The 20,803-nt window shown below is 39.9% G+C and overlaps 1 protein-coding gene across 1 annotated transcript in view; it reads left to right on the forward strand.

Moving 5' to 3' along the window:
- Positions 1-14,326: 14,326 nt before the first annotated feature.
- Positions 14,327-20,803, forward strand: part of mical3a (microtubule associated monooxygenase, calponin and LIM domain containing 3a) — a 59,120-nt gene continuing 52,643 nt past the window's right edge. The window contains 1 exon segment of the mRNA XM_067503095.1: positions 14,327-14,485. The gene's annotated coding sequence lies outside the window, so the exon portion shown is untranslated.

Genomic DNA, 20,803 nt, shown 5'->3' on the forward strand with positions numbered 1-20,803 from the left:
CATCTTTCTGGATAACTCCCAGAGGTAATGAAAGATGGGTTTTTAAGAAAAGAAGGTGAATTGGTGTCAAAACCTCCAAGTCATGTGGATCGTTGGAAGGTGTAGGTATTGGCCGACTATTTAAAATAGCTTCCACCTAATGTCTGCAGACCCTCTTCATCCAAATGTTGATCTTTCAATGTAGCGCAGAGTACCTTTCTAACAGATCGAATTTAACGGTCCCATACCCCTCCATAATGAGAAGCAGATGGAGGATTAAACATCCACCTGATGCCACGCTGATTCAGCGTATTTTCTGTTTTGGACGTGGTCCATTCTTCGAGAGACCTTTTCAGCTCTCGCTTAGCACCAACGACGCTTGTTCCATTATCTGAGCGTTTCTAAAACCCGACCTCTTCTTGCAATAAAGCGTCGAGGTGCATTAATAAACAAATCTGTGTCCAATGATGCTGCCACCTCTATGTGGACAGGTCGGGTAGCTATACCTGTGAATATGACACCATACCTTTTTGCGGTTGTTCTTCTCCGGGAGCGAAGGGAGCGAAGCAATTGACACCTGCTCTAGTAAATGGTGGTTCATCAGTTAAGACTCTACTATGTGGGAGGTTCGACACCTGGATAGAATCTTGCTGATTGCTGAGTTTCCATTTGTAATCCAGTATCTTTGATGCAAGGTAGACAGGACATGGTTACAACTTCCATGGCCTATCCGTTGAACCTCAGAATCTACGCTACAGCACACTTTAAGAGTGTCCATGATGAGTAGTACCTTTGCATTATAACCCTTTGCCTTAACTCCATTTTGGATTTCCATGCCCCATTAAAACCCCGCACAGTGGCGTTTGCATAGTCTGTCCCTTGTTTCACGAAAGAACTTAGGCAGAAAAAAATATCTGGTTGAGTCTTAGAGCGGGCTTTTAAAGCCTTTAACTTGACCATGCATGAATTGGCCTACCAGGAACATCAAAGGGCATATTCAAAGGCACGTTCTAAGGCTACATCAGTCTACTATATGAATCTCATTCAAAATAGCCCCAGAAACCCCTAAAAACTCCTCTCAACCATCAACTACTCTTCTCAAACTTCTCAAACCACAAACCTCCCCCTTTAATAACTCAGTAGCTCACTGCAATAGTTTAATTGACTTCTTCACATCCAAAATAGACAATAGCTGTCTGCCATGCCCATTCCAATAAATGATAACCCTACTGAGGTCATATCACAGTACCTATCACACTTCTCCCTCACTAAGCAGCAGGAGGTTCAGAACATCATCTGGAGTCTACCATCCACTTGCCCCCTGGACCTCTTTCCCTGCCCTTTGCTCAAAGTTTTATTCCATTAGTCATCTAATAACAAAAAAATTTATCTCTACAAACTGGTCATGTCCCATCCTCCCTAAAAACAGCTCTCATCAGGCCTCATCTCAAGAAACCTACCCTAGATCCTTAAGTCCTGAACAATTACAGCCTCCCATTCATTTCCAAGGTTTTAGAAAAAGTAGTCTCTGCCCCACACCACAGCCACCTCAAATTATAGTCTTTACAAAGAAATTCCAGTCTGGATTCTGAGCCTCACATAACGCTGAAACAGCTCTCATCAGAGTCACCAGTGACTTACTTATGGCCTCTGGCTCTGGCTCCCCATCTGTTCTCATCCTTCTCTACCTCACTGCTGTGTTTGACACTGTGAATCATCACATCCTCCTTCATCATCTTCAGCACTATATGGGACTCACCAAAACTGTCCTCCTCTGGTTCCACTCATATCTCACGGGATGGACTGAGTTTGTAGCTTTGGGGGATGCTAAATCCCAGCCCCGCTCCATCACCTGAGAGCTCCCCCAATGCTCAGTGCTCGGTCCAACCCTCTCCACCCTCTACATGCTCCCTCTCCATATTATAATCAGCATGCATGAAATTATTCCACTGCTATGCTGATGACACACAATTATACATTAAGGTTACCCCATCCGCCACCCCTTCTGCCACTGTCACACATCTCACCTCCTGTCTGGAGGAGTATAGAGAATGGATGAGGCAAAACTTCCTGCAGCTTAAAATTTCTAAAACTGAAGCCCTCCAGGTCGGCACCCCCCACCTGCTCCACTCTTTTCCCATCATCTCCATATCAGTTTCCGACCACAACATTCCCCTCTGCCCCTCAGTTACAGACTTAGGGGTCAAATTCGAATCCTAGCTCAGCTTTGAGAATCATATTAATCACATCTGCAAAATCTCCCTTTTTCATCTCCTTAATATTGCTAAACTCTGCCCTTCCCTCTCTATCCCTGCTGCAGAATGCTCATCCATGCCTTTGTCACCTCCAGACTAGACTACTGTAATGTGCTCCTCATCGGGATTCCAGGCACGACTCTCTAAAAGCTCCAATACGTACAAAACAGTCCTGCCAGGATTCTGTTGAGAGTGTAGAAATATGAGCATATCACCTCTATCCTCCGCACAATCCATTGGCTCCCTGTTCACCTCCATATAGAGCACAAACTTTTTCACACCCATCTCTGTCTGTACGTTGATGCCCCCACATACCTCAAAGAACTTCTCACTCTGCAGACCATCTCTAAAACCTGGACAGGCCAAATTAATTGTCTTTACTCACCCTGGACAAAATTCAGAACAATGGGGGACAGGGCGTTTGAGGCTGGTTCTCCCCGTTTGTGGAATGCCCTGCCAGTCCACCTTAGGGCTCCACAGATGGTGGATGCTTTCAATTAATGGTATTAACACCATGAGCTTCTTACTTGCTTTTAAAGCCTCACAACAATGTTTAGTATTTATTAATACAGGCACCCAATTGCAATGCAAGTCTGTTACGGGAGCCTCCAATCAAAGTATTATGTCATACCTTTAAGCCTTAGGAACTGAGACTGTGGAGCATCATGGGGCCAAGAAAAAAAAACACACACACCATACAAAGTCTCTTTTTTCTGTTTTTTCAGTCTCTTTAGCCCTAATAATCCTAACTGATGATCATATTAACCATCCAGAGAATGTTTCTATTATTTAGCCCCAGATAATCTCTCTGGGTCTCATTATGAGTTGTAGATGATGCAGATGTCTGACTCAATCTTATGAATGCTAAAGTGTTGTCCACTTAATCCGATCCATGTATGTGATAGAGTCTGCAAAGTGCGCAGAATCCAGTAGCAGCAGGAATATACAGTAAAAGATTGAACAAAGCAGTGGAAATACAGAGTCCTCAGATTTCCTCATTGCCATGTTTGTTTAACATGATTGTGGGTGGTAACGTAACAACGGCAGCAGCCAGACGCTCAGGGTTTGTGTGTGTTTCTGCATGTGAGGACCTTTCCCGACTGCAGAGACAACTGCCCTACAAGAAATGTTGCATGATGCACAATAAATACAATGCTGTGTGTCTGGGTCAGGAGGTGGGTACAGACCCAAGAGATGAGCTCCTTGTTGTCCCAGTCTTTTTGTCCCAGGCGCTTATTACAAGCTCTCTTTGTGCCAGCCAGGGATCTCATGTCACAATATTTGAACAGCTGCAGACAGTAGTTGAGTGTTTGTTCTTTTCCACCAACAAACACGATGAAGATTTGGTTCAGTAAGATCGAGTGTGAGAATATGGAGAGCTGAGCAGCGGGGCAAGTGCCTGAATGAAAGAAAGAGAAATGATGCATTTTTGTCCTCTGCTGGTTTACTGACTAAAAAGACATTGTTTTATTTTAACCATCCACATTACAGTGCCCTATCACCACATACAGACAGTGGCAGGACAGTTAGCTGCAAACTTTTATGTGATCACAAAAGAAAACTTTGTTTTAACACAGGCTGACATTTGTTGAACAACCCTGGAAATTAATTGACAGCTTCCACTGTCACTTCTCAAATGATCTAATAGCCTAAACCTGTCCAAATTAGGGCTAGGAACTTGGCACCTATTTTCCTATTCTCTGGATATTCAGGAGAAAAGCTTCAATACACAGTATTCCCAAATCAGAGAAATATTGTGTTTTTCCTCTGCGTGTATGTGTATTTATTGGTTTATTGGACATCTTCTCACACTCCCTTTGTAAACTACAAGACAGGAGCTGCTTTTGTTTAAGAGTCAGTTCCTGTAACAACAGAAAATAGTGGATCTAAATGTCTATATCCGTGTTTGTGTTTGTGTGTGTGTGCGTGTGTTGGTGTGTGTGTGTGTGTGTGTGTGTGTGTGTGTGTGTCTGTATTTGTCTATGATCTCAGTGTAAAAACAGAGAGGTGTTTGGTTTCTGTCCTTGGGCTACGTTTCTACACAGACTGTCGGCGAAAGCTGCAGAACGTGACCATCATGGCCTCTTTGTGTTACCTTGACCTAAGCCTATTGTGACTACTGATCCACCATCTGCCCAAAGGAGTTACAATTAAAGTGAGAGCTCAAAAACAAAGCTGTAGAGTACAATAATGACTACAGTTTGAATTTTGGGTTCATATTTCAGCTTTGGTGCAGAGAAAATGAGCTTATGTTGTCTTATGTATTAAAGATGTAAAGATGGAGATACAGTGTATCCTCCTGCCCTTATCTCAATCTGGATCTGTCTTCTGATTTGTACTAATGCTTGAGGTCATTGTGCAAACTGCTCTGCGTTGTCCTGTACTGTAATAAAAAAAGCTATGCTCAGGACTGTGTTTCTGTGTTTACTGAGCACTAATTGCACCTGCTGGGAAATTGAAAAATAACTGATCAGACTCATGTGTAGCAGTTTAATAGTAAGTTTGGTAAAAGAACAGTGCAGACGACTAGGAAAAAGACAGATGGAAAGAAGACATCGTGACAGTGCAATTCCAGCTGGTAACAAGGACTCTCTTTATAGTCCTTGTATTTAAAAAGAGAAATACACTGCCTTGTTGGTAAGTGTGGAAAATATTGCTGAACAGGGTGATCTGAACTTGGACAGATATGTTGTGTAGTACTACTGATATAGTTAAATGGGTAAATGTCTATTTAAATGAAGTAACACTATTGTCCCAAAGAGATTTCACTTTTAGATGTTTAACACATTTTTCGAAAGATTCTAAAATCATGTTTTTAGGTTGTCTTTGTCAATGAGCAATGTGAAAATTTGCCTTTATATTCCACACTTGGGTCACTGAAACCATGTGTGGGTTGCTGTTCCACTCGCCCATCGTGTGTGTCATTACGGTCACATGACTCCACATGACTGAACTGGTCTGGCAGGGATGAGAGGACTGCCTGCGTCTGGGTGTTTTATCTTTAGGATGAGTCAGCCTCTGCCTCAGTATGTTACTGAGTTTGAAATAGACCAGGAGTGGTAGGTCTTCTTCAGTCCAGCAACATGTGGGATGACAACGGTCTGTCTTGGAAGTGTCCTTACTGGATCTTTATGTGGATTTGATGAAAGCTTTGTTTGGGTAGCCATATATTGGTTATATATGTTGAGCGCTTCCTTTCTCTGTATGTTTACTTTCTGCACTTGTGTGCGGGTGCTCTGCCCTGCACACAAGTGCTCAAATTGTATGTGGTTAACATTGTATTTAGAGGAATATCATCAGACAGCTATTCTCTCAGCTGATGGCTGATGACAATATAGCTTGAAGATATTATTTGTATTTTCACTCAACGTTTTAACAATACATAAATAGTTTATATTTCAAGCATTACAACAGAATATGCAGATTGACTTTTATGTGTCCTCATGACACTGTCTGTCCTCTTGTTGTGCCAGTCTTTCTGTATGAGACAAATGTGTGGCAGTAATGTATTTGGGGTTGTTAAAGGAATTTAACTTGAACCATTGAGTAAAAATTCATGTCTCATTAGAGAATAAACTCATAGTAAGATGTAATTCAGTTTATGAAACCATTCATGTACACCACAGATTTAGGAGCGTACTTTGTTATACCTGGCATGATTTCAGTCTGCCGACATACTTTAGGCCAGAAGATCTTGGCTGTATATTAGGATTAATGCTTGTATCAGAGTAAAATACAGTCGAAATTCAGTCCTTGTTTGCCATCAGAGTGGATATGGCTCATGTTTGATAGGGGCTAAATGAGACAAGCTAACTCGTTTACTGATTTAGGCCCTGTACAAACAAAAGCTGTCTTCATAATCAATGTTGGCTGTTTGTTTGGATATTTGAGGGTGTGTATGTATATGTATAATATAGTTGTTTTCCCACCGAGCTGTGCAGGTCATTGAGTGATATGACCAGGTCAGGAAGAGAATCTGGTTGCCAGGGTAACTGATCATTTTCATATTTGTGCCTGCACATGGGTAGATGAAGTGATCCAAAACAGGTTGCTAGTGACTGGTTAGTTAAGATTTTTGATTATATGAACACTGACTTACATTTTTCAGAAAGCACACTCAGAATTGCTTACTGGCATCTCTGTTCCTTAAGCTGGTTTTGAATTGATTTATTGAAGCTGAGTGGTCTTTGCTGTTACACAGTGAATGGCATTAACCTGATGTTTAGCTTTCTGTGTGCTGTGTGTATGTAGAGCTACAGAGAGAGTGCATCAGAAGTCCTGGTATGACCACTTAAGGTTGCCCTGCCCTTAATGTTCACTGTGGGATTCAATAAGTGAATTACTGTCTGTACATCCTGTTTATCTTCCAGCTGACCAATGGAAATGTCCATTGTCCTGATTAGCACATTATAATGACTGAGAGATTTATTTTCATTTACATTTATTGGTAGCAATGTAGATTTTAATTTAACGTGTCTTTATTTTATACTATTTGCTAATTTAATTTAGTTTGCAGATGATGTCTCTGAGGTTTCTGCTTTCTTCTTTTTTTCCATGCTTGCAGGAATGATTGTGGTCAGTTGTCTGTCTGCCACTGGACCAGACCCAGACTGGAGTATCTTAACAGTTAATGGATGGCTGATTGACATACTCTGATCTGTCCTCTGGCGCCACCAACTATTTAATGCAATGCAATGTATTCTTCTATAATAATAACCTCATAAACATTCTAAGCATGTTAGCATCAAAGAACACTTGTACCTATGCTACAGGTGGCTGCATGAAGACTCCCACTCTTGTAAAAATGTACATTCTATGTGATGTGCGTAACAAAAAACAAAATTATATTCATGATTATTGAATTGATGTGAAAACACAAAGCTGACAGATATCCCAAGCACATGGAAAATAAATCATAATAACCATTTGCATGGATCCCACAAGAGGTAAATAACAAATGTGTCTAATAAACTGACTCATGACTTCTATTTTTTATTTTAGGAATGGAGAAAAAAAATTATATTTCTTCTTTATTTGGGACACTTCCTCTGTCCATCGTGGCCACCACTCAGAGCCAACTGAATACAGACATCCACAGCAGTTTATCTTTAACCCCTAAACAAACAGCTCACTACAGCTTGACTTACAGTACGTCATTGTTTCTAATAAATCCATGTGTGCTAAGGATCAGATAGGGGTCGGGGACAGATGGTCACAGTCATGACTTTTGATCCTTTTTACTTTTAGCAATGGCTCAGTGTATAGCCTGCCATTGTAGCAGTTCGTGGAGGCAGTGTGAGAAATAGGCCCCAGTGTGGCCGCACCCAGACCACTGGTGCTGTTTCAGTCCTCATTCACTCCTAGTCTGAGGTCTCCTAAACACATAACAGTTAAATTTAGACTGGTTCAGTTTGACCACAGACTCGACCAGAACTCCTGAAATCTGACTTTTTTGTCTGATCTTTCCTTCTCTTCTGCCTCATTTGGTGGGTGTGTTTTCACCCTGAAGCTTTTGTTCACTGACTTTGACTCTTCTTTTGGACCCCCTACCACCAGACATGCACACAAACCCCTTAGTCTCTCTTTATTTCTCTCTCTCTCTCTCTCTCTCATGCTCAGGGACAGCTGACTGAAGCTGATTTGCATTGTGTTTGCAACAGTCATCATTCTGGAGGAAATGAAATGTTCAAATTACAGCTGAATCCATTATACCTAAACTACTGTGACTCTGCGAAGACTTTTTTTCTTTAATATAATTTGTTTGGACTGTGAAGGTTCACATTTTGTTTATCTGAAGGTTTGGGGTGTTACCTTCTATATAAACATTGCACGCATCCTGGCCTCAGTCTATGTAAAAAAAATGTAATTCATGATAAATATTTGTCCTTTAATTTTTGCACTTTTTTGCTCAGCTGAGTGTGCATTGCACTACAGCACTCCTCCTGCTCTCTGTATCCTTTCCTCTGTAGCCCAGTGCTCAATGGTCCGTAACATGATCCTGATGGCAAGCCAGGAACATTGTAAGGTCACCTATTAGTATCACAGCTTTCATAATCTACTTCATCCATTGATGTCCATAAAATGAGAAAGGGCAGAAATGAAATCATTACGTCTTGATGATGGTGGCAAAAGCCTGTGACAGCCTCAACACAGATACTCATTGATGTCAGGTTCTTTACATCAGGGACTCATCAGATGTACTAAAATATGCTGTCATGTTGTATCTGTACGGTTAGTTTAATGTGCTGGAGCCTAGTGTCTGTTATTACTGTAACTGCATGCACTGTAATTTTAAGTAATTGCTTTCATTGTGTAATCCTTCACTCTGTTTGTTGCATGACAATGATGCTTAATATTGTTTCTTACACAAAAGATTGCCATGCTTTGATTTATATGGGAAGATATGAAGCATTGGGGAAAGCAACTTGTGGCCTGAGAAAGTCATCACTGAAATCAAAGAAAATATGTTTTATGGGAGGTAACAACACCTCTGCTGGGTGCAGAGAAACAGACGGCTTTGGAGACAGTAGCACATGTTTTATTAATAAAGCTCACTGCCCTACTAGAATATAAGTAGAAAAAATGATTGCATAATTCATAGTCCTGGTTGCCTTTGGAGCATGATGATTGAGCTTATTGGTTTAGACAGCCTCTGCATAGATAAAGGTGATTAGTTAACAATCAACAGCAAATCAATGTACATTTCAGATTAAAAGTAGCAGAAATAGTTACAGAATTTTAAAAACACTTGTGAACACAATTTGGATTACATGTAATCGGTAGTTTTCTTTTTAATGTTGCACTTTATTTTATGCAATTTTACTAACACATATATTCTTCACATAGTGAATAAAGATATTTGGTCATAGCTATAAGCCATATAGGTCTTTTTTTTTGCTAATAATGTTTTTATGACTTAATTAACAAACCCAAAGATAACAGGAGCCTGAACGCCTGTCGCAAACAACAGAGCAAAGCATTTAAATGTCACTATGTCTTAATGTATTTTATCCAGAAGCAAATGAAGGATAATCACACAATACTGCCTCCGTACATCTGTTCTGGAAAACAAAGCAGTACCTTCCCAATTCTGAGATTTTTGTCTACTTAGGTTTAGTAAGACATAGTTTTGAGTTGCTCAATATCTTACAAAGGCAACACATGACATCAGCTTAGACAACACAGCAGCAGATTCTCAAAGAAAAAGAACATTTCTCATTTGTGGCAGAACTGGAATAATCCCAGACCATTACACAACAGACCACTGGACAACAAGCCTGGACCACGATTACTCATCGTCTTCATTATGAGTGTGAAATTGACAGAGACCTTCTTTGCCTCAACAACCTTCTTAAATCATTTACTGCAACTATGAACTCAGAACATATCTTTTCTTTTTCCCTGAACAGCCTCTCTCAAATGCTGCTCTCATTGCAGCTAAGCAAGTGCCAAGTTTTTCCTCAGCTATCAACTCTGTAAAACACTTGTAAACTGTATGACAGCAGGAAGCTCATTATTATGCAATTATGGCACTTGGGCTGTTCTGTTTGTGCCCATGGTTCTCTGTAAGTTTATTTTTATCACTGAATAGGCTACACATGAAGCTAAACTGTACCTATGTAATCTTGTAATTCAGGGAAAACATTTAGGTAATTTTCTTGTTATCAGCAGGAGCAGGAACAGCGGTCTGCCTGTGCATTGTATGTGTTAGTGACCAAATTGTTTAATTGTTGTAATATTTGCCTTTGCAGGCAGTAGGAGTATACAGATGAATAGCAGTACTCATACCCCTGTGCGGTTTCTGCAGTGCTATAAATAGCCCCCTGCAGATGAAATGGCAGGCCAACGGGTCAAGCTGCCACACATGGATGCTCTTTTGCCATGTAACACTTGTGTTATTTCTGCTTTAGAGTGCTGGAGCACATATTTGTGGCAGAAGCAGCATCACAAATGAGAGCAATCAGTTAGGGGGCAGCTGAGCCAGAGTCAAGCTCGACATCTCAGATCAAAAAGCCAGATGTTTTGGAAAGCGGTCAGCATGCCACTGTTACAGTCAGTGGAGTCATCCTTGACTGTGTAACACTTCCACTTCAGCTTAACCCCACCTTAAAAAGGCACCCATTGTGTCTGTGCTTGCAGGCAGCCTGACTGAGGATCCACCACATTTGTGAACCTGTGAGCATGTGACATCACCTCCCCACCCTCCCTCTCTACTTCAATGCATCCGACCAATCGGTGCCCAAGAGGATCTCGTCATGTGAGAACCTCCTTAGTCTTGGTTACCATGACAACGAGCACTGGTCCAGGCAGCATCTTGCTGTGGTGAGAAAAGTGGTGGAGGGAGGGGAGGCAGAAGGAGAGACAGAGACAGAAAGGGAAAGGGAAAGGGAGGGAAGAAAATAGAAGGAGAACAGATCCCAGCCAGAGGAATACCTTTTTGGATGTTTAGCTTCCGCTTGTCTGCCCACAGTGCTGTAAGTACCATCATTATGCTATTAGCTTTCATCAGCTTCATCATGAGTGAACAAATGGACGTTTGATCCAGTAAATTGACATCTGTATTTGTGAATGTCTATTAGAGCAGATACACTTGAAGATATCTGGGATGACATCATGTGTAATTCCTTTGTTGTGTTGAGAATGTGTGCAGCCGGCCTCACCTTATGTAGATAACCCTTTGTGTTCATTCATCGGTTAGCTTCCACTGATCCTCAGTGAATGGCTGATGACAAAGCTCAGCGGTGAACACAGGTGTGGTGGGAACTAAGGTGCTCTAAGCAATTAGAGGCGGTGTCATAATGTGGCCAAGCTTAGTCTGATGTTTTGTGTTCTGGCAGCAAAAAATTCAGCTCCCAGCTTATGACTTTGTCCTTTATTTCCTGCCCAAGATTGTCTTCCTTTCCCTCTCTCTCTCTGTCATTTTCACACAAGCAGATCCGGTTGACATCCTGTCCCCCTGTGGTTTGTTAAATTAGCAAATCCAACTAGGGCAGCTTGTTCTGATTGGAAACCTCAATTGTGGAATGTCCTTGTGGAGGTGCATACAGTAATGTTTCCTGGCTGCGAGCCCTCTCATATTCAACATTTTTCTGTTTTGAATTAGCATAGCTTTAAAACTCACATTCGAATCTCAGATTGTGGTGCAATACTTCTGTTTTCAATTACATGTGCTGGAGCTACATGTTATCATCTACATAACCCTAACTCACACTCACTCACAAATGCCTTTGTTATTTGGCTATGAAAATTTGCATTGTAAATACAAAGGTAAAAAAAAAATCCTTGTTTTTAGGATGACTTGTAGTGCTATCAAGCATTTGCACAGGTATGCAGCAGTACTGACCTCAATTCCCCTACACTAGGAATTGGGGAGTTTATTGCTTTTTCTACCACTCTGAAACAGAGCATTATGTAATACTCAAAATGAGAAAGTACAGAGGATCTCCTATGATTATTTAATTTTCTACCAAACACAGACATTGCTTATTTGAGGCTATTAAGGCAACTAATGCAGTTTAAATGTATCTATAATAATCAGGGCCACATGTTGAACCTAATTTTATACTTGCCCCTGTATATCTAATCTATAAATCCATTAAACATCCATTTGTATATTTTTCTCCGAACTCTTGAACACAAAACCTGGACAGATCTTGTGCTAAAGACTTTTTAAGTCACTTGTCACTTGATAGCACAGTCTGCTGAATAGATAAACAAAATATAAAAGTGTTTATTTCTCCATCTGGCTGTTTTTAAGTTGACATTTACACTGGAACTTTGTGAGTAATTACAAGTGCACTGTCACTCTGTGAGCTGTCAAAAACCAGGTACATAAGCCGGTCTATTCAAAGACAGGAAGGTGTCTGCCTTGCTAGGTGCTCAAGAGCCAGGGACAAACTTGGCAGAGAGGTGATAGTGGCTGAGGAGTTCCTCCTTCTCAACAGTCTCAAAATGGCTATTCATTGCATTCAATGAAAAAAAAAAAAAAACAGACAAAAGCCAAAGTGGGTGAATCTATAGCCATAGACTGCACTGCTTTTGCAAGCCTGTAATCTGGTTGTTGGCAGGGTGCATCTGTCACAGCAGTGACTTTGATATTTGAGTGGGTTTTACAAAGGGCCTGTGTGTCATTGACCTTTCTTTTGAATCAGCCAAGACACTTAAGATAATCATAGCATCTTATAATAGGTTATTTGGATTTGCAGCTTGGCTTACTGGGTCTCTCTCATCTGCAATATATTTTCTGTTTTACTGTATGGGGAAAAGTGTTGGATTGTGTTGTGTGGATTCTTATTGCAAAAAACAAAGCCATGTATCAGTAACACATAGTTCTGTCTGTGGGAACCAGCCAAAGCCTCACTATACAGTATTTTGCTCAATGTCTTACCATGTGAAAGCGATTGTTTGAAACTTATAATTTTCCCAAGTTGTAATCTTAAATGTTTTTCCACTAAGGGAAGCTTCAGCCCCTGTAAAACCACAGCACAGTCCATGTCTATGCTTTGTTAGAAAACAAACAAATGAGCTTTGGAATTTAGGGGGAATTATAATTTTGAAGATTCCATATGGGAAAAAGACACTGGCAGACAGACACAACAGAATGACTGAAACTGAGCAGTTACATTCATTCCTTTATGGCACACAACCATTTAGAACAATTATTCTTTCAGCACTTCCTACTTCTGTAACAAAGATCATTAAAACTCTGGGGGGTACAACACTGTGCTCAGCGAATAGCTCTGACAATTAGATCGGCAAATCAGAAATTATAAAGTCTTAATTTCAATCCCTACTTAACTGATACATAAATCAAACCCCAGTTTTCGGCACATTGCAATTAATGATTAAGCTTTTTTTATGGCCCTTTGTCATTTGCAGTAAATTTTCTAAACACCTCATTTTGGGAAATGTAAGCGCCTAGTTTTGGGAACCAGTGATGTGTCGTTCGCGAACGAGCCGACTCTAAGAGCCGATTCCTTGCAGCGAACTCCCGTCAGGGTGGGCCCAAAGGGGCGGGACTTCATTTTGATGGGTACACCATGCGGCCAATCACATGTGAAAACAGACTAGTATCATACTATTACGTGAAAGAAGGAAGTGCGGCCGACGTCATAATGTTAAGACTTTGGCCTTTGTTTATTTGATTTGTTTGCTGTGGTTCTGTGTTCAGTTGTTCATTTACAGCTTTGATTTAAATGTTGAACAATAGTAACTGAGCATTTATTGAGTTCCATGTTCCCATTGAGCAGAGAACAAAGTAATTCCACAGAAAATGTTTCTTAAAATAATTCCACAGAACCAGGTAAGAAACCATGTACTGTGTAACTACACACGTAACTTTCCACTACTACCTTGTTGCTCTCCACCTCTACCTTTGTAGTCTCCAATAACTGTAAACAAACATTGTTCCCTTGACAACTGGTTAGGAAAACTGTCACCAGTACACTTATACATACACTTCTTAATCCACCTAACCTTTCAAGACACAGCGACCACAGAAAAAATTAAAACAAACGCAGATAAAACCCCTGTTGGCTCATAAATAAGGCTTTTATGTAAACACTGAATTACAAATTGCTTACAAAACACAAACTATTCATACTTGCTAAATTATGCTAAAACCTAAGGCTCCAAGTGATAATAAATGAAGAGTCATTTTGGAACCGTAAGATCCGGCTCTTTTAATGTAGCCGCGCCAAAAGAGCCAAATCTTTAAAAAGAGACTGAACTCCCATCACTAGTGTAAACCACTAATGTTTCTGACACCATGCGAAGGCAGCAGCACTGCTGCGTCACGTTGGGAGAGACCAATCGGATTAAACTGGGCTTCAACACGCACGCTTCTTCCAATGAGATTTGGGGGGTTTGAGGTTTCCAGTAAAAAACAAATGTCCATACACGAAAACATAACAGGATTTTCCCAAAAATGGTCGACGTAAAATTGTATTCTGAAGTTATTTTCATATAAACGTGGGTCCAAATGGTAAGAATTAAAGTTTCAGTAGCATGTTGTTAATTATTCATTTGCTAACTCCCCTCCATGTAGTTGTAATGGTTTCTACCGATCCCTCTCCGTCAGTTTCAAGTTGCGCCTTCTGGTCTTCTGTGTAGCTCCCCGCTCTGCATTTTGCAGGCAACGCACGCTAGATGAGAGACTAATGTTGTGGATTTTACGGGAGTTTGGATCTGTACGCGGCCATGGACTCGTCCCCGTGATATCTGAGTGGATTATAAACACACTGGATTCAAAGGTAAGAAGAAGACGTTCCTCCCGATCGCTTGGCAAATGCGGTGCATTTTTAACACCACCCTGGGATCCGAGCACACCTCAGCACGTTCGGGACTGATACGGTCTGGTGGTTTTATGAGAGCAACCAACGATTTAACTACACCGTCCTGTAATAAATCTGACATTTATATTCACTTAGTACCCGCACGTAGCCGTAATGGTGAATTGACGGTCATCTGGTTAGTAGTTTGTGGAATGTGGTGGATGGTGGGGGGCAATTAATTATTCAGCACAGATCATGTAAAGTGAAATGTCCTCCTCTTGAAACAATCTTGTCGTAAATCGTTTCTTCTCCAAGTGTATCTTTTTTTTTTTAAAAGTAGCGTTACTTCTATGGGGATAATTAGTTCTCTCAGAGCATATAATAATACCACTACGCCATGTCCAACAGTGCGACACCTGAGTACGTGACGTTTCTGGTTGTGTTTGTGTTGTAGCCTTAAATACACCTACTTGATTATTCCTCTCAAGGGAGAAAACCTGTTTATATACACGTACCACCGTCAACAAGGACATTTTTAGTAGTATAAACATTTCTTACTTAGGTTGTTCCAACAGCCACTCACCAATAAATGACAAGGCACGTTTAACTGCTCTGATTGAATGCTTTGTTACAGTTTATCTGTTGAAGCCATACAGTGTAAGGTGTATTTTTAACCATTTGGGAGTTTTTTTCTATCTTAAATAAGCAGTTTGTTTTTTAGATTCTCCAGAAAATGAGTTTAGCATACACTAAGTCCTAAGTGGGGATTTGGAAAACTTGATGTTTCTGCTCAAAACAGTCAGAGGGGCTTTTGAAGCATAACACTACATTTATATCTCCGTAATTCAGACCATTTGTACCCATAAGACTTTTGTGTTATATCTCAACATAGTTTGATTCCTATTCACTTAAATTCTCTTTATCTATGCAGATTAATGCATTTAGTTGAAGGGTTACTGAAGGACTGCACACTGCCTCATTTCTTCAGCTGACCTAGGTTTTCCCATACAGGTCAATGTGTGGACCAAAATTGACAGGCATTTGCCTCTCTGACAAAGACTCTTATCTTGTCTAGGTTGAGTGTTGTAGGATTGGTTCTGTCATTCAGTGGTATTGAACTTTGTTTCACCCACCTCCTTTTTGGGCTGCAGCAACTCTAGCTATGCTAGACTTTGGACATCCTTAGAGGAGTTGCAAGAGGTTGCTGGGCAGGCACAAGTGAATTGGGATGTACTGCCTGTGCTGAGCTGCGTGCATTATCATAACTCACAGATTCACTCTCAAGAGATCAGGATGTGGAGCCGCGGAGGAGGAGGATGTTTGCTTGATTGCAGACTCCGGGCAGGAGAATGAGAAGCCTACAGTCTGGCTTTCTGGAGAGGGGCTGGGTCAGACTACTGTATATAGTTAGAAGTAATCTATACTCTGCAGTGTCTTCTGCAACAAATAATGTAGAGGAAAGGACCGTGCCACTTTAATCTTGATGTTTTGCACCTTTGTAGAACTGGTCAGATGCTTTGAATTATTTGAATTACAATTGTCATCAGTTGATATTGATATTTATTGAAGATTTCTGATATTCAATACAGTATGGAACAGCATTACTTTGCATATTTTTAAATTTTCCAAAGTCTCTGTTTGAAAGTGAAATTACTTCTATATATCAATAACAGCAACAAGACAATCGAGTTTAGAACTTAAGGATAACAATATATTATTGGTATCGTTTTTATACCTAAATAACCATGCTTTTAATATCTCTGCACCATGTTGCAAATAATTTGGAAGGACTGTGTTATAAGACTGTTGGAATTCTGGGACTTGGGCATCAATGTAAAGATGTACCTACATTTTAGAGGTATTAAATTACCATCTAAGAATTCACTTTCCACAAATTGCCCCATATTGAAAATACAGTATATACTGATATTGTGATTAATACCAGTTGAACTTGTGGATTGTGTTGCTGCCTGTCTTGGCCAGGACACTACTGATAAGAGATTTTTAATCTCAATGGGGTTTTTCCTGGTAAAATAAAGTCTGAATAAAAAAATACAGTGATAATTTGTCTGTGATTTAGCGTACATATTTTGTGGAATTTTATGTTAAATAAATTTAAATGCAGCTCTGTAAGCTTCAGCACACTCTTGTTTTAGAAAGTACCTCTTTGTCCTGTTTGAAGGGAAGTTAAATTACAGAGGCCAAAACAAGTCATGCACTAACCTACATACCTTGAAACTACTCAGCATAAATGAGTCAGGATTGACGTTGCATGTTTTCTCACTACTCTCTTGCATCATTGGCTGGTATGTGAACATGGATGGGCCTCTGTGACCTCTCACTTAGTGAGTTCCTGTCTGGCTCTGGCAACCCCATGACCCTATATAGTAGCATGGATTTGGTAACTGTACCAAAGGACAGGAGGCAGGAAGTCCAATCTAGGCAGCTCCTGCTGTGTCATAAATTTCTGGATGTATCCCAATTGCCAGGAGGTCCGTTGCTGTGGTTGAGGGATGTTGTTGGCCCCTGTTGATGTCCAACCATCGTGGATACTGGAAGCGGTCCAGTGTTCAGCATATCCTTAAAAGGAGAGACATCTGTAGCTAGATGCTATTTGCTTGGTGTTAACTGTTTAAAGGTTTGGTTCTGCAGCAGGCACTCACTATTGGAGAAATCAGTGTGCTGCCGGACAGTTGGTGTGTTATCATTTCAACTCTGTCCTTTACTGAATGAGGTCACAATGTTAATTAGTGTATTCCTCACTGTTGAGTCAGACATTGTAAAACTAAACAGCCTGCTAGAAGCAATCAACTAACTGTATTATGTTACCATTTTTAGAACTAAATATATAAAAGCTCTAATGTAAAAACTCAAGAATGTTGTGTCACATTTTTCTTTCCATTATATGTGTCTAGTTCCCACAGGACACGAAATATTGTAGATGATATGTATCTTTCACCATCCTTCTTCACAGCCAATACGATTTCTTTTCAATTCTGCACAATATGGCCATAGCCAATAGCATTATGTTTTCAGGTTGTACGCCTGTCCTATTTTTGCATTCAATAGGAATGCATTAAGGGAACTTCTTCAAATTTTGGAACTTGGAAAGGGTAAACACTTATTTATTAGTTATTTGTGAATGCTATATCACTAGTGCACCTTGAGGAAATTTCATCAGATTTGGCACAAATGTTTACCAAAATTCAGTTATGTAGTGATTAGTTTTATTAACCAAAGGTCAGGAAATGCCTGGAGGGAATTTCGTTGTATCTGGAGCAAACACTCACTTAGACTCATGCATGAACCGATTAAAATAAGATTCTGGATAGAATTTGCAACTTTGGTTTGGAGAATCATTCAACCACAAGGTGATATTTCTACTTAAATCTGATGCATTATGCACATTAGATTTTGCAGAGTAAATGTAAGTTTTTTTTTTTTTTTTTAAATATGATTTATAGGTATGTGCCATGTTTGCTTCTGTGATCTCTTATAGCATACTCAATACTTCTTGGTCAGTTCTTCTACATTTCAGTTCAGGGGCAGGTCAGTATTACAAAACATTCTTAAGGCCACGCCAGTGAGATTTTATTTTGACCTCTGAACGTTACTACCTCTACTACTATGTTTCTGTTATTGAAAGTTAAAATGACCACTTATTATAAACTAACCAATAATCTGTCTATTGTGCTTCCACCTGTATTTGGCAGACAGTAGACACCTAAATGTTCCTCTGTATACCGATATATAGCCGAAAGTCAGCTATAATGTACTAGCTCACCAGTAAGATAAAGGCCCCCCCCCCAATCCATCTGAACCTGTTAAATTACAAACTTTGCAGCCTGTTCAGGCTTGGATTCACTCAATCAATAAACTAACATGTTGTAGGCTGATAGATTAAATCCATGTTGATACTAACCAGGTCTTGTCCTTTTCAGTGATAAGGCTTGTAAATGCACAGAACCTATAGCCGCTAACTTTCTTTCAAAGTCAAATCCTTTCACTTCAGTCTACCACATCATATTTCACATTCACTCTCTGCTTGTATGTGGAGGAATCCCTGGGCCTTTTTATCTGCCTATCTGGACAAGAGACAAATTCTTCTTTGGCAGACGTGATAACTAAATCTTCTTTCCCAGATGAATGTGAACATTTTTTTTTTTTTTTTTTTAACATGAAGGTGGGGACTGGAGATGTCCACAAGTTGCCAAAACCAGGCTTTTAACCTTTTAAAGGTAACAAACTATGAATTTAATTTAAGCATACACCCAAGGGTGACAAATAGCTGAGCCTATGAAGGGGCTTTTATTTGTGCCCCCAAAAGGCTGTACCTGCTCAACTGTAATCGTTTACTGCACTGTACAGATTTACTACATAATTATTACAGCATCATAACTGACCAAAATGATGTTTATGGTTAGAATAGTGTTACTGTCAGTAGAAATTGATGCAAAGTTTTCTTAGGGCGTGGAAGTTTTGAAGTGAGGAATAGAAAAGTAACTATAGTCATTTATTTAATGTAGCCCCACTTTCTTCTTAGTAATTCTACAACAGGGCTGCCACATTTTCCGAAACTCCTGTTAGAACAATATTCAAACCAACCCACAAATCATTTGAGTTACTTTAATGCCACATAGTTTAATGCACTGCTCCTAACAGGTCCTATTTTACAGTCGTACACTTCCTACTTTGAATCAAACTGGAATCTGTTTATAGTCTGTCTAAGCCCCCCCTTTTTTTCTAATCCTCTCCACTTGTTTTTTTAATCCATCTGCTCACCCATAATTTCTATGCATTTATTGAAACATGGTTTGAAGTCAAGGTCTCAGGTTTTCATCTGTTGTTTAAGTATGATTTTTGCAGAACCTGTTAAAACTTGGTTCGACTATCTTGTAATACACGACAGGGAATAAATTGTAATTTAGGAGGAATCTGTTTTCATGATTTCTTCTATAAAGCTATCAGCACATTTCACATTGTGTGGGTGTTCAGTTACCTTCCTACTGGATGAGTCTGTAGCTCTGCACAGTTCACACAGGAAGGCCGACCTTCCTCTGGTCTTGGGTGTGCTGGACTTTTTTAGTGGAATTGGCACGAGGGAGATGAAGTGATTGAGCAATGTGAGGTTTGGAAGAAGGCCTGTCTTGCATTTTCTTACATTGCTGTCTTTTTTAATGTGCATATGTGTTTAATTCACATAGATAATCTCTAAAGGGAAATTAGATGGATTTAATTTATCATAATGGAAACGGTGAATGAAAGAGTGAGTCAAAATGCAGCATTAATCTAATTGTGCAAATGGGAGATTTCAATACAGGCACAATGATCACCAACACCAAAAGAGTTTATTAGTATGCACTCACTGGCTAAACCTCATACCAGAGAGGGCATGACTTGCCCAGCTGATATTTGAATACCTGCTTTCCACAGTCCTCAGTTTACAGTCATCCTATTAGGTATCCTGGCCTTCACTTTACTATTGAGTTCAGTGTAAATATAAACTATTTCCCCAGTCTGTTGGAGTTCTCAGAGCTGTTAGTGGTTTACTTGATTCTGACAAGCCCCCAAATTTGAGGAATGTTAACCTGTAAGATGGATCAAAGCATCTGCAGGCCTGTACAAAGGTGCTGGTCGTTCAGATAGAAAAAAATGACTGCTGGTAGCACATTCCACTGATTCCCCTCATCTCACAGTTCCCACACATCCCTGACTTGTTTACCGAATGAACTGCTTGCAGCCGTGTCCATGTAGATTAGATGAAACAAGCGTGGATGTGACAGGATTATGGCTTGTGCTGACTGTGTGTCACTGTTGCATCCCGTATTATGGCTTAGCTAAACAGTCGATTGAATCTTTGGCCCTGGCAGCTAATATTGATCATGAAATTATTTCCAATGAGGCACGAAATATTCAAAGATTTAATACCTAAAATGAACAATGAAAGGCCAAGTCAACATGTATTTGTGAAATACTCTTGGGTTTTCAGTGTTTTTTAATGCATTTTCCTCAGTAATGTACAGATTTGTCTAGCTCTTGCTTATTTATCATCTTATATAAGTCGTTTCTATCTTTTCTGCATGTTGCTATCTGATAAAAGCTTACGTGTGTGTGTATATCGGATTACTGTAAAAAGGATTTCTAAAATGAACAGACACAGTTGCTCACTCATACACCAATTAGTCACAACATTAACAATGATGGCATAAATAATGTCATTGAGGTCAAGGGTGATCATTAAACAGTAAAATGCCATACACTGTGTATGTATGTAGAAGTACACAAACTCAATACTTA

This window comes from Channa argus, chromosome 4 (genome assembly GCF_033026475.1).
Source record: "Channa argus isolate prfri chromosome 4, Channa argus male v1.0, whole genome shotgun sequence".
NCBI lineage: Eukaryota > Metazoa > Chordata > Actinopteri > Anabantiformes > Channidae > Channa > Channa argus.